At 37.6% G+C, this 13,349-nt stretch overlaps 1 long non-coding RNA gene across 2 annotated transcripts; it reads left to right on the top strand.

The window, feature by feature from the left end:
• Positions 1-6,080: 6,080 nt before the first annotated feature.
• LOC144291914 (uncharacterized) lies at positions 6,081-12,909 on the top strand. 2 transcript variants are annotated; one of them, XR_013359465.1, is made up of 3 exons: positions 6,081-6,215; positions 7,775-7,964; positions 12,696-12,909. It is a non-coding gene; the product is annotated as an uncharacterized LOC144291914 (long non-coding RNA). The 2 variants fall into 2 exon arrangements; XR_013359466.1 differs by having other exon boundaries at positions 6,108-6,220.
• The last annotated feature ends 440 nt before the right edge of the window (positions 12,910-13,349 follow it).

Below are 13,349 nucleotides of genomic sequence, written 5' to 3'. Positions count from 1 at the left end.
TTTATTTATTTGCTGGGTTTTATTTTAAATCTACATTTCTTTTTTTTTTTTTTTAAGTAATCTGCTGGTGTCTTATATTCTTATTCCTTTTGTCTATCTCTTGTATTTTATAAGCCCTTCAGATTTTTCTAGACTCTTCAATTCTCCCATTTGTTGTTTTTGCTGACTTCTAAATGTTTTAATGTCAAGAGGCTATGGGTTTTTTTGACTGCTACTTAAGCAGAGATCCTTTTCTGTGTTTTTAAGTCCAGGTCTCTGGTGAGGTTCCCAAATAAGATGGTTTTGAGTTTGACTCTTTTCTCCAGATCAATGTTTATATTAATATCTCATTGCAGTTTTCCTGCCTGACAAGGTTAGTATATTACCTAACTTTGCTGCAAAACTAACTACTACAAATATACTGCCTTAAAACAACCACAGGTATTTGTGTTCCACACCATTCTCTATGTTGGCATTTTGGATGAGGCTAGCTAGCTGTGTGCTTTTTCTGGTTTCTTAAGTGTGCTCACTCTCATGTCTGTGATCAGAACTCAGGAGACCTGGAGGCTGGTTGTTTTCTTGTATTTTATTTTATTATTTATTTTGCTTTATTTTAATTATTTGAGAGAGAGAGCAAGAGATAGAGAAAGCACGATCAAGGGGAGAGGCAAAGGGAGAGGGAGAAGCAGGCTCCCCACTGAGCAAGGAGCCCAACTCAAGGCACAGTTCCAGGACTTTGGGGTCATGACCCGAGTGGAAGGCAGATGTTTAACTGACTGAGCTACCCAGGTCCCCCTAGAGGCTCATTGTTTGATGAAGTGGTTTAGGTGAGACCAGTGAACTCTATGTGACCTCTCATTTTTATTGGTGAGACAGGCTTCTTCACAGAGTAATCACCCACAAAGAGATAGCAGGCAAGCACTCTGAGTCTTGGATGCATCATATTTACTATTGTCCTATTATTCAAAGCAAGTTATGTCACCAAGCCTAAGTTGAGGGATAGGGAAATAGATCTCACCTCTTGATAGAGTCATGTGACCATCTTGCCTTGTAACATAAGTTATGTGAATTTGGCTTCAGAAGAACAAATGGTTAAAGTTCAGAATTCTTGAAAGTGATTGCTTTTCTTCCCACTTAAAGTACAAAACCAGTTTTCTGACAAAGTTTTCTCTTTTTAAAGATTTTACTTTTTTATTTATTTCAGAGAGAGAGAGAGAGAGAGCGAGGATGGGGAGGGGCAGAAGGGAAGGGGCAGAGAGGGAGAGAGAGGGACAAGCAGACTCCTTTCCCAGCATGAAGCTGAATGTGGGGCTTGATCTCATGACCCTGAGATCATACCTGAGCCAAAACCAAAAGTCATATACTTAACCCACTGAGCCACCCAGGTGGCCCTACAAAGCTTAATCTCTATTTTAGTTATAACTCCAATGACAATTTCTGTTATAGGCTAAAGTGTTCCCCCCAAAATTCGTATGTTGAAGCCCTAATCCACAATGTGATAAAATGTGGAGATGGGGCTTTGGGGAGGTGATTAGGATTAGATGGGGTCATGAGAATGGGGACCTCAGGGTGAAATTAGGACTCTTATAAAAGACACTAAAAAGCTTGTTCATGTGCACTGAGGAAAGATCATGTCAGCACACAGTGAGATGCCACCATTTACAAAACAGAAAGAGTCCTCACCAGAGCCTGACCATACACCCTGATCTCAGATTTTCAGTCTTCTGAACTGTGAGAAAATAAAAGTTATCTGTTGTTTAAGCCACCAGTCTATGGTATTTTGTTTTGTCAGCTGCAAGTTCCCATCCTGCAGGAGCCTGAACTTCTTTTTCTTTATTTTGAATTTAAAACGTCTCCTACTCCTATACTTTAATTCTCTTAGTGAGCCATTCAGATTCAATATCTGTTCATATCTTTGACTTTTAGTTCTTTCTTCATTTATGGCATCTGAAATTTGCTAGAATTTCTTTTCTTTTTTCTTTTCTTTTTTTTTTAATTTGGCTAATAAAATATTTTAAATACATGTTCTATCTTGCTATGCTTTTTCGTGTGGTTCAAGAGTTTTTCAGTAACATGACCATCAATATAGAAACTGAAAATCTAGTCTGGCCATCTTAATTGCAATTTGAGGATAGTGGATTTGAGGTTTCTAATGCATAGGTGACATACAGTCACAGGAAATACATTTGCAGCCAATGCAATGAATGAGGTAGACTGCCATTTTGGGAAATATCAACTAGGAACTATCAACTAGTGCTGTACTATATAATACTGCAACTGCTAGTTCTATATGGTTATTTAAAATTACATTAATTAGGGCAGCCCGGGTGGCTCAGCGGTTTAGCACCACCTTCGGCCCAGGGCCTGATCCTAGAGTCCCAGGATCGAGTCCCATGTCGGGCTCCCTGCATGGAGCCTGCTTCTCCCTCTGCCTGTGTCTCTGCCTCTCTCTCTCTCTCTCTCTCTCTCTCTGTGTGTGTCTCTCATGAATAAATAAATAATCTTATAAAAATAAAATTACATTAATTAAAATGAAGTACAATTGCAAATTCTATTCCTCAATTTCACTAGACACGTTTCAAGCACTTGTGGCTACTGACTACAATACAGTAAACCCCAAGGGGGCATTTTCATCATTTAAGAGGATTCTGTTGGGAAGTGCTTTTCTAGTGCATTTGCTGAGTATCAGACTAGAAAATGACACAACTGGGGTAGTAAGTCCACTTGATCTACGAAAGTAAGTTAGTTTTAAGCTCCATGAGATGGATGGTGAGGGAAGACATGGATTATTGATATATTCAATGTATCGTGATAAATACTGTCTCAGAAAATGTTGAGGGATTGAACATGATTGAGCGATATCTGTAGATTCAATTATGTATAGTTGAAGCAAAGCAGAGATGTTGACAAAACAAAACAAAACAGAAAAATACCAGACAAATGCTTAGAAACGTCCCTCTCTTTTGTCTGTTTGCTTCCTTTTTTGTTGTTGTTGTTGCCAATAAAAGTAATATATGAGCACTGAGGAATATTTGAAAAGCATAACAATTTCCTTGCCTCCTTATGCAGAATATACTAAATGCACTTCATTTCTTCCCTAATGACTGTGAGTCATCATTATTGAGTTAGAGATGCTGCATTTAGAGGAGAATGGAGAGCAATGTTGTCCCAAAGTGTTGGGATGTTCAGAGATTTAATGCTTGCTTATCTACCTGTATTAGCTGGCTCTACGGTATAATTTTTTATCTTGCCATTCTTTTCCTCATGTCTTGTTATTCTCTGTAATTCCTTCCTTAATTTGTCTGCTTCCAGTAGCCCCCACTGCAGTACTTCTAGTTTGTTGTCTTCTGTAACTTAATACACAAAACAGCATATTAAAAATGACTGAGTAATCAAATTGGTCAAATGAAATTCTAATTTTACCATCTAAATGCCTCTAACCTGCTCTGTTAGTAGGTGTAATATATGAATATTATGTCAGATATTCCTCACTCATCATACCCTGCTGCCTCCTTGAAAATTCTCAGTGAGGCACAAATGAAAGAACATTGAACATTAAGTAAGAAAGTGGGGGGTTTGACTCATAGTTCAGCTCTATGACTTTAGCCTGCACCAGTCTCCCATCTCCGTAAGGTCAGGTTTCTCATCTGTTAACTCATTACACTATCATCATCATGAACTCTCATAAAGTTCTTCATACGTGACAAGCAGTGTTCTAAGCACTTCTCATGCATTACGTCATTTTCATCTCAATAATATCTGATGAATTAAGTACTATTGAGTCCTATTAGGTATTATTCACATTTTACACGTGAAGAAATTGAGATATGAACAGATTAAGTAACTAGCTGTCGTACCTATATTTCCAAGTTGCAAATGTTTCATTTCTTTGAGAGACATTTATTGTCCTTTGGGGTCATGATTTTATTCTAGATGTTTTGAAATTTGGGGGAGTGAGTTTCTAGGGAATTGCTCATCATAAGGCACTTTTGGAATTTCTGAAGAATCTGTGCAAAAGCAGCATTCACTATTTAATGAACTAAGTGGGAAGCCATTCTTTAATGAATAAAATGATCAGAGCAATGTAGTCAGGGGAGAAGCAAAAGAAACCAGTCAGTTTGGCTACCACCTTTTAGGGTTTTATAAAAACTGTGTGTGCTATTAATTTAAGCTGGAGAATTGGAAAATGTCAAGAAAAGGTTTATATGACAAGAAGAAAAACTAATACATTGGCTTGGTGGGAAAATCAAGATTTAGTCAAATTTTTGCTCAGTTTGAGTTTTAAAAAGCATTTCCAAAAGCATTTCTAAATATTTATATTAATGTGGGCTCAATGGTCTTGTTCTGGAAATAAACTTGTCTTTTTAAATATTTCTATGGCAATTCTCCCAAACATAATTTGATGATTCAAGTACGATTCTGAGTGTCCAGATGTCTTTTAAACTATTCCCCACTGTGTATAAACTAGGGTCTTTATATACTAAGAAGAAATCATACCTAGCTATTTTTATTTCAGGATATTGTGGGGAGACATCATTGTCCATTAGGCAGACATCAACGCTGGAAGCCATCTATGCTTGGGAAGCGACTTTCAGTGAAAGTTGGGCAAATGAAGTTTCCCATGGAACTAGTGATCTAGTGATGAGACGGGATAGTGGAGTTCACATTAGCTAAAGTTTACATGAAAGAAAAGAGTATTAAGAGCAATAAATTTTTTCAAAAAGCCCACTTAGTGTGGTGCTCAGAGAATTGAAAATGTTTTGTTACCTTCCCAATTGTTATTTTGCACACATAATCTCATATCCCTTCTGCCATCACAGCCATACTCTTCCAAAAATATACACACTAATTTCAGTATGTATATATTTAAGAAAGCTTAGCATTTAAAAAAATATGATGGATTTTAGTTTAGCTAAAATAAAGGCCATATATCAGGTCTAGCAACATTTTCTTCCAAATTACTGTCAGAAAATTGAATTCTTCCAGTGGTGAATCACAGAAGTAATTTACAGTAGTGTGTGATTTTTGTCATCCTTTGAGAGGCCAGGAACTTTGCAGTCTTGGGGCCTTTGTTATTCTGTGCCAAACCACAGATGCACCTTATCAACACTTCTGGCTGATGGATTTTTAGGACTGACCACAGGGGCTCAGGCTGGCTGGGAATGGATTGCTGAGATGTGTTTGGAATAGTTTCCCCCATAACTCATTTTCCCTTTGCACGTTTGAGGGTAGAAGCCAACACACCAACAAAGCAAGTCTAACTATGTCCACTGGAAATTAGCAGGCGCTATGCATGCTGGCTGGTACTTCATCTTGCTGGGAGTTCCTGGTCTCTTTCTCTCCTTAAAGTATATATACCTCATACTGGTAGGGCACTTATTGCCCAATGAAAATAATGTGGTTAAGGACATATAATTGACAAAATTCAGAATAATTTAGATAACAAAGCTCACAGGGTGAAATACTAATTTTGTGTTAATTTGTGTTAAAATATTAATAAGATTATTTAAATTCTTTAGGAAATCAAGGAGGAAAGGCATAAAACTAAATAACCCCATAAAATAAAGCATTACAATGAGACACAAGGACTGAGGTTTGTGGCAGCAGTGTGTGAAAAATAAAACTCATTTAAGTCCTGTTAGTTTACAATTTTGCATTGCATCGCTGAAACTCTGGGCTCCTGTTAGAATTCTGTGAAGTAAAACATATAGGGGGGATTATCTGGGTCAGTACTTACAATAAGAATTCTGTTCTGTTGTTCTCATGCATGTCCTCTGCTTTTTCTTTTCTTTTCTTTCCTTTTTTTTTTTTTTTATTTGTTTCTGGGAGTTTTGACAATGCATCCCAAGCTTTAATTAAGAAAATGTGAACACTATTACTATGGCCATACATCAGAAATGGTAAACTTATTTATGAAGAAAGAAAAAGTAGTTTAAAAACATACTAACCCTAAGATACTATTTTTACTTCTTCTCTAAACCTATTGCAAATATTCTGATTGCATTAACAAGCTTAGAATTTTATACGAATCAGCAGAATTCTCAAATGAAACACGCCTAGATTAAACCATGGAAGTATTTAAGTTGCTTGACCTCCACTTAACCACATGTCTTCACCACCATACAAATTGTACTATTGTACCTCCTGCTTGCTAGCAGGTGGTCATCAAATTCCATTTCAACTGCCACCAACGTTTATCCTGTAGCTAATTCTCCATCTGCAATCTTCTCATGCAGGCAAGGTGGATTCTTTCTTTAAAATAATGTGATTAACTTCTTTACATAATCGTTAGTATTAAAAAGTTCCATTTACTTTCTCTTTTGAGAATTTAGTTTAATGCACTGGGGAGGAAGAATGGAAGAAAGGAAAGGAAATGTTCTCTTTCTCCAATCCCAGTATCATGAGTTTTGGGGCATGAAAAATTGAAGAAAAAAAAAAAAAAAAAACTCAGTGGAGTGGTTTCCTTTCATCATTTGGCAACATTTTATAAGACAAAGTTCTTTAACGCACTGAATGCAACAGGATTAATAATGTCTGGAGTCTTAAATAGGATTTATAAGATTGACTAAACCAGAAGACATGATATATTAGGTAAGGAGAGTTGAGAAGAGGGAAAGGGGGATACAAATTCTGAGAAGTAATTATGAGAAGGACTCCTCTAATCAAATGATCAGCAACAGAGTTTAATGATTGGATATCAACAGGTTAAGCCTGAGTGTTAATTTTACATTTATGTTCATAGGAATTGTTAGAAAAGTGTGGCTAAAGTTAAATTTGCATTTTCCTTTGGACCTTCTGTTTTTTTCTCCTTAGTTCTATCACTTAATTGAGAGTCAAACTTCTTTGGCTTGGAACTCGGCCAAAAATGAATTCCTTTCTACATTCTTGATTAAAATTCACTCCTCTATTTTTGTAATCTTTGAATATGGGAAGAGATTTATCAGACTCACACCATATAACTCATAGAACAAAAAATAGCTCCCTGTTTATGCTTCAGGCACGATAGACAGGTAATAAAAAATATGAACTTGACTTTGAAGAAACACAGTTTGAGAAAACAAAATATGACACTTTCGAAATTTTCAATAAACACATACATAGAATTAAAGCATATGCTTTTTTTTTTTTTCATATGCTTAATAATAAAGTACAGGATACTCCATGTTTAATTCATGTTGAACTTATAAAGACATACTTGGGATGTCAGCAAGTGTGCATTCCTGAAAATCTTTGTGTTCTAAAAAGTCATACACTAAAAATAGCAGGGCTTATGGGAAAATAGGCCTTGGAAAAAGACTTCCAAAAACCAATGTAACTTTGTAACCAAAGCAATAATAAAACCAATTGGTATATCACGAAATAACTTAGCCCAGAGATGTTCCCTTAGGACTATCAAATAGGTACAAAAACAATAAAGTAGAAACGTGAGTTTGGGGGCCACTGAGGTAATGCAGATGCAAGCGAAAGTCAACAACCTGCAGAGAAAGCCATGCTATGCCAGGATGGGGAGGGCAGCTTTGAGATCCAGTCCCCAGGGCAGGCGTTTGTTTTTAATTGTCTTATAACTCAAACGTTCTTACCTGTGCAGTAGCCAAGCTAAGAACTGCTCTCCCTAATGAAGATTGTAATTCCATTTCTGCTCTACCAGCCTCTCTCGCCTAGGAAAATTTGTTCATAAAAGTACTCAATTTCATCTGGTGTGTATGTGTGTGTGTATGTGTGTGTGTGTGTGTGTGTGTAGTCCCTTAGATCTAAGGCCAAATAAAATCATTATATAAATTTCCACTTTCCACAGCTATCTCTCCCAATGCCTTGTAGCTGTCTGAAGGTAGAAGGAGGTCATAATGCAAATGTAAAGAGAAGGAGCCTCCAGAGAGCTGAGAGGATGACCCAGAGTGTTTAGTGACATGGAGGCCAAGGCAAGAGCCTGTGGCTGAAGGAGGGAGAGATCCACAATAGCAGACCCAGCCCAGAGCTGCTGGAAGGTAATGGCTGATGGAGACCTACTGTTTGAATTTCACAGTGTTGAACTTGTCAGTGACCTGAACAGAACTGTCTCAGTAAAACAGTGTGGTCATAAATCAGATTTCAAGAGCTTGAAGACTCAGCTGAAGAAAACAAGTAGAGAAAGAGAGTGTAGGTGAAGCTTTCCTAAAATCTGATTGCAAAATAGAAGAGAAAATTATAGACGGTGACATGACTTTGATTTTTTTTTAATAAGAAAAGCAAATGTATAAATGCTCTGTGGGAGATGGTGCCCCAGAACGTATGCCAGGGAGTGAGACTATTACAGAGAGTGGTCTCAGAGAAGGCAGGAGGAGGTGGGCAACAAAGCTGTAGAAAGGAGGCGGGCAACTCTTCCACTGTAATAGGAGAGAAGAGCAAAGACAGCTCTGTATGAATGAACGTGTGTGATAAGAAGGTGGCAGTTGAAGTTTTCCTCTAGTCTTCTCCATTTGAAGTAGAAGAGAAAAGAAGATCATAGTGTTGGACATTTGTAGTAGTTGGTGAGGAGGATGAGAAAAAAGTGTGGACTAGAGAGAAATGAGAGGGCTCAGAAGGATGCATGGAAGGACCATGGGATGGGGCCGCTCTTGCCATCATTCCTGGAATTTAGTCTGAACTGACCCGCCTGTGACACACACTTCAGGGAGGTGATTCAAGACCCATGTGCTCCAGGAGAGAGGTCACTTCCCCCATATAATCCTAATGAGGTCTACCCAATCCAGACGCCTTTCTCACTGCGTTCCTGAGGAAAATAATCCTGGACACCTTCTCAGCAGCTCTTGTGTGCCTGCTTCAGCCAGGTGGACTAGGAATAATGCAGCCTTTGGCACAGGACACGCCTAGACCGGCATCTTGGCTTCCTTGCTTCTGAATAGTCTAATATGGACTTCAGTCTTTGGGTCTTTCATTACTCTACAAAGCAGAAATAAATACTTCCATTTTATAGATCTTACAAGGATTCAATGAGGCAAATATGTGCCAAGTTCCTGCCAAAGAGTAGATACTCAGCAAATGAAGGTCCCCTCCCTTCTAGGCTTAAATGCTTGTCAGTCATTTGCTTCATAACACTTGGAAGTTGTGAGCTTAATAAAAGAGATGACTAGATTTGAGAATTTGAAACAAGAATCTGTGAGTGCTAAAAACATTATTTTTTTTAGCTTTTTACGATTAAATTGCTGAACAGTACCCATGGAAGAGATTTGGTTTATGTATTCAGGTTTCTCAAGTTAATAATCAGTGTGTATTTGAGAAAGAAGAAATATTTTAGTGCTGCTAAGCCCTGGCAGGTTGGCATTAATGCCAGGAGAACAAGAAAACTAACTTCTGATTGAGATACAGAGGAATCATACCTTTTTTTTTTTTTTTTTTTTTTTGCCTTCAGGTTTCAACAGAATCATTCAGGTAGATTAGATAATGGTTTATGAGATGAAACTGCATTATTAAAGGGCAAAAAGCTACTCTAAGTTAAATTCAGAGTTCTAGGGTTTTCTTTTATATATTAGGTATGATTTGATGGGACTTTTCAGACATGGACACTTTTTTTGGGGTCCACTACCAAGCAAATCAAATACCCCCCCTTTTTTTAAAGACTTTATTTATTCATGAAAGACACAGAGACAGAGACATAGGCAGAGAGAGAAGCAAGCTCCCCACAGGGAGCCTGATGTGGGACTGAATTCTGGGGTCCCGGGATCACACCCTGGGTGGAAGGCAGGCGCTCAACCATTGAGCCACCCAGGCATCCTGCAAATCAAATATCAACTAGAAGGCATAGAGTAGGCCCCAGGATGTGTTTCCTTCATGTCACATTTTAGCAGGTGCCTTAGGGCCTATTTCGATGGATTCAATCACAGTTTAAGAGATTAAAAACTTAAAGCAGTTTTAGGCAGAAGTTGTAGTAGATTATACATGACTGTGTTTATACACACATACACACATACAATTTTAGAAAGTGTAATAACTATTTTCCCCTTTTGCTGGCAATTTATACTTATTTAAAGAGCTCTTAGAAGCAGGCCCTCACTGCTGTTTGTTGTTGCTCTTGTTGAATGTCAAATGCTTTTGCACAGAATTGAAATAAAATGCAACCTGCTAATCTCAGTTGCTTTGGTGGATGGCTTGGCTTTTCTTGCTCTAAGAAATATTTTTAAATCACCAGAGAAATCAACATACAAATATATGCAAGGCTCCAGCTGCAACAGAATAGTTACAAATGTGAAGATTGGCTTTGTGAACACTGTGAAGGTGGAACACCTCCCCTGAACAGAGGGATGTTAATCTCACCCCTATGCCCCTTGCTCCCGACTGGGAAATATTCTATTTGTGCTGCAAATGAATCCTGAGACTTTGGTGTCATCTGTCCAAGGGGCAGTGCTTCTAGGATGGGATAGGGCCACAGGGTGTAAAATTCTTGTCAATGCTTTGAGAGGTCAAGCCTTTAAAAACACTTCAAGCTTGGAAAAGAGTAACTTCTCATATTATAAATATGTGGTTCTTCCCTTCATGTTTGTTAGAATCTTCTCCAGGAAGCTGGCTATATCCCTGAGCTTCTATCACTTGTCTTGTATCAATAATATTAAGGTGCATAATGTAAGCATGCTTAAAACATAGGATTTCTCAGATGAAAAAACACTTTATTTTACAAACTAATGGCTTAGAGCAGAGCACAGGATATAATAAACTGGACCTTGAGGACAAATGGAATCTAAAACTTCAGGTGATGAAAACTCATTGCTAATCTTGCAATTTACAGTGAAGATATAATGGAAAGTACACATGTTTTAGCAAGACACCAAAGAACAGAAATGACAGTATGTGACAGGAGTAAGGCTTTGAACCTTCAATGGCAATTTAAGATGACTCAGAAAAGCTATCAGAGGCTATTGTTTAATACTTCACACTGACTCAGAGCTGGCAATGCCAGAAAGCCTTAAGTTATTACTCAAATGGGTAAATAGGAGTCACTCTAAATGAAAGAGATGTGGATGGATGGTTTAATTTAGAATTTGTTTTTGTGTTCCCTGACGTCAGTAAAAAACTCCAACAATCAAAACAGTGGTAGATTAGATTTCTGGGCACTTAGAAAGGTTTTAGATGTTGAGGTGACACTCTTTGATTTTCTCTATTTGCACTTTCATATGTATTGCTATTTTTCCCCCTTGACACTTATTAGAATTGTTTTCTCATATAGGACATAGAGGAGAACACTACTATAAGATGTTGAGTCAGTCCATATGAGGGGTAAGGCCTGAATGAAAGTGGTGGCAGTGAGCTTGGAGCAAAAAGACTGGTAAAAAATATGTCCACATCTTTATCAATGAGATGTATGGGATTGACCCGGTGCTGGAGGCAAAGGAGAGAACAGTTGCAAAGGTGACTTAATCTTTTCATCTGGGTGACTGGATAAATGGTGATGCATTTCTCGAAAACAGGGTATATATATACCATGGCTACAGTGTGCCCCATAGCTATATATATAGCTATATATATAGCTATATATATATATATATATATATATATATATATATAACACAAGAGGGAGGTTTGGAGAAAAAATATGAACTCCATTTTGCAATGTTGAGGATAAATTGCTCCCTTGGTGGGATGATAGATTGGCTGCCAAATATACAGATTTGGAGCTTAGGAGGTGAGCTGGAGATAACAGTTTGGCTGTATCATAAGGAAAAAGCTGGACATTGAAATCATAACAATAAATCAGTTTGCTCAGACAAAATGGGTAGCATGAGAGAAGGACAAAGATCAAGCTGTGAGGAATAGTGAAAATTACAGAGCAGGAGAGGAAGGAAGCCAAATAGGAAACACCTGAGCAGTGGTTTGAGTTAATTGGAGAATCCGTACATTTGTGAGAAGCCAAAGGAGGCCAAGGCTTGGAAATGCAAGAAGGGCTCACCAGTGAGCAAAGCCACAGAATGAATGGTTTCCAAGGAGTAGTGTTAAAATTAAACCCGATTATGAGGTGTTTGAGTGGAGACACAGACTTCTTTTATCGGAGGTTTGACACAAAGAGTGGATTTGAGCTGGAAGGGAGTTAAGAGCCCAGGAAGTTTTTTTTTTTTTTTTTTTTTTTAAGTTTAAGAGAGGTGAATTCATTTATATACAAGGAAATAACCAGTAAAGACAGAAAGGATGAAGAATAAGCCAAAGAAAAGTAAATGATGGAAGTAGTTTTGGAATAGATCAGACATAATATGATATGGGACAAAAATGGAAGAATTAGATTGAACAGGAGAGCTATGTTTTCCACTCAGGAGGAGAAAAGGGTTGATTTTCTACAGCAAATACTCAATTTCCTTAATTTTGATAGCAAAGCTTATTACTTGTATACACTTGCAAACTCTGAGAGGTAAACTATTAAACACTTAATAAATGATGGCAAATAAATTCAGTTATGCTAATAGTCTTCCAGGTAAGAAACAGGGAGAGCAAAATCCAGCTCTATCAGGGGGTCGTGTTGATGAGTTCTCTAATTACCATCATTCCGTACAACATCCATAAAGCGATGGTGGAAAAGAAAGTTTTAGACAAGGAGCTGGATAACTAGCCATGGAGTCATGCTGCTAATTCCATCTCCTCTGATTCCATGTTCATAAAATCACATCCTTTTTATAAGTTGGCTTCCTAGCATAGCCTCTCTGCAAGTGATTTTCCAATGGGCAGTTCTAATTCTATTTTCTTTTGCATCCGTATAGTAAAAGCCAGTCCATGAGAAACCAATCACTACTGCTGAAATATTAAGAATGGTCCTGGACTTTGAAGCTGAGGAAAAGCCTTGTCATCCTATGGGACTCTGCCCTGTGGCTACTCAGCCCCCTACGTGATATCGCTATCATCTTTGATCTAAAACAACATCTTCATCAACGCAGATATTCATGAAATTATACAAAAGAGGAATAGCAGTGAATAAAAGAGTTTATACATTTAAAAAAAAAATCTCATGCCTTAGGCTTTCCCCAGTTTTGGTTAATGTCTGGGCACGCTAGGCTCGTGCTTCTTTTCATGGCTACAGTGTGCCCCATAGCTAGATCATAACTATGCATTGCTAATGGTTAATTCAGTCTTTAAAATGCCTTTCATTTTCTCTTATCCTAGGATTTTTTTTTTTTTTTGGTAAAGGATAAATAACTAAACATGTTTTCTTTGTTTCTCTTTCAGAAACAGGGAGAAAACCAAAGATTCAGTTATGACTAGAGGCCATATATTTTACAGAAATTTGATTTATTTGGTGATCTGAAAGCTTAGCTTTTACAGTTCAATTACAAGTATGGTTGGAATCCCAGTATGAAAATTATATTTTACAAGCCTTATAAAAACTAGAATGGTAAATTAAGTGCAGGATAAGCAAG

The sequence above is a fragment of the Canis aureus genome, chromosome 20 (genome assembly GCF_053574225.1).
Source record: "Canis aureus isolate CA01 chromosome 20, VMU_Caureus_v.1.0, whole genome shotgun sequence".
Lineage (NCBI taxonomy): Eukaryota > Metazoa > Chordata > Mammalia > Carnivora > Canidae > Canis > Canis aureus.
This window is presented reverse-complemented; position numbering and strand designations above follow the sequence as displayed.